This window comes from Arachis ipaensis, chromosome B01, assembly GCF_000816755.2.
Source record: "Arachis ipaensis cultivar K30076 chromosome B01, Araip1.1, whole genome shotgun sequence".
In the NCBI taxonomy this organism is placed as follows: Eukaryota; Viridiplantae; Streptophyta; class Magnoliopsida; order Fabales; family Fabaceae; genus Arachis; species Arachis ipaensis.
Window position 1 is genome coordinate 137,333,709 of NC_029785.2, and position 1,998 is coordinate 137,335,706.

Consider the following 1,998-nt stretch of genomic DNA (forward strand, 5'->3'; position numbering starts at 1 on the left):
TCTTTGGGAAAAAATTAAATTTGGTTTTGGAATTAGTGATGATAATGATTGATTATTGCTGATAATTATTGAACATGGATAATTGTAATGTAGCAAGTAGCAACCAGCAACTTACAAAAACAGACAACGATCGTTCTACACTTTTTTTTTGTTCCCTTCTTGTGAAAACAAAAATACATTCCTCTTTGTTTTTGTCACAAATAAATATCCAATACTAATTATGCAAAATAATTAAATGGTAGAAATTAATTTTAAGTGATTAGTTGAGAATAATCAAATAATAATTTAGTTAAATATATCGAATTATTTAATAACTGCATATGAATTTTTATTAAATTAAAAATATTAACTCCTAACATTATCTACTATTTATATATTTTTTCACTCAAAATGTGCACTATAGTAAGATCAAGTTTTGTAAAGTTTGTATGAAAAATGTCTTTATCATGTGGGAGGGCTATCAACTTATCAAGCCTCTTGCTTCAACTGTCCAAAGTAGGCCCCCTTTTTGTTTTCTTATCTCCAAAAAAAATGTCTAAGTAACAAAAATGCAAAAGAGATTATCTTTTATAATATGTTAATATCGACTAATAGTAATAACTCTACCAACAAAGAAAATGATAATATAGACTAACAATGGAAAGTTTATTAAGAGGTACTAAGTAATAATTAAGATTAGAAAATTTGTGTAAACTAGCAACTTTAGCTTGAAATGAAATTATGCATGGGTGACAACCGTTAACAGGTTGTTATGCATCATGCGAAATTCTTCATGCTAGAAGTATGCGGCACGCTTCTTCGGGTTTTCTATTTTTCGGTTCATGTAATCTCATATGCCTTGTACAACTTTATTAGCTGGATAATGCATTAACGCGTAAAAGGGTGTAAGTTACCGAATCGAACCAAAAATTACCGTAAAATCGAACCGAAAATTATAATAACTAATTTAAAAATCGAAATTTTTTTTTTTTTTTTGCTGACAAAATTGATCAGTTCGGTTCGATTTTTGATTGGTTTAATAAAAATCAAACCGAACCGAATATATGTATACATTTCAATATTTTAACCATTTTAACCTTTAACCTAACAATAAAAATCTTCAACCCCTAATCATTTCAATGTTTTACTCTTATTATTTCAATTTATTGACTATTTTAAACCTCTAATTATTGTGATTTATATTCTTCTCATTAGGAATTAAAAACCGAAAAAATCGACCGAATCATATTGCTATAAATTCGATTCGGTTCGATTCGATTGTTGTAAAAATAACAAACCGAACAATTGTGTCTATAGAAACCAAACATATCGATTCGGTTGGTTTTTAATCTAAAACTGAACCAAACCGAACCGATAACACCCCTAACGCTTATATATTCAATTTACATTGAACAAATTTATAATCTTCACCTCTTAATCATCGAGTACCTCACTAGAAAATGAATGTTATTTACACGAAGTAATTTGGCTTATTTCCAATTCTTTTTAGTTTTCCAAGGGATATATGATAAGAATGAATAATAATGTTTCACCAATAAAACAAAAAGTGGAAACCACGTGAAAACAATGGATCTGTGTTTTGAGTTTTGACCACATATATTCATATTCACATGTGAGAACGGGACACGCACCTTTCAAAGATTAGTGAAGGTAACAATGGGATAATAACTAATAAGTAAATGTACCATTCTGTTTAGTGAAAATATATGATTATTTTATTTATTTGTCATCCAAGTTTTTAAAATAATTACTAATATTGTGATCACATGGAGCAAAGCCTCTACCTAAATTCTTTTCCGCTTCAGCACATGGTTTGCTTAATGTTAGGTCGTTATCAATAACCATTTTTGGTCCTGAATGATTTGTAACCACTAATATTTATCTTTGTTTGACACTTTTAAGTTTTAATCAATTGTTATTAATCTTAGATGATAATAAGATGTCCAATAATATAAAAAAAATTAAACTATTGTTAAATAAAATTAACAATGAAACAAA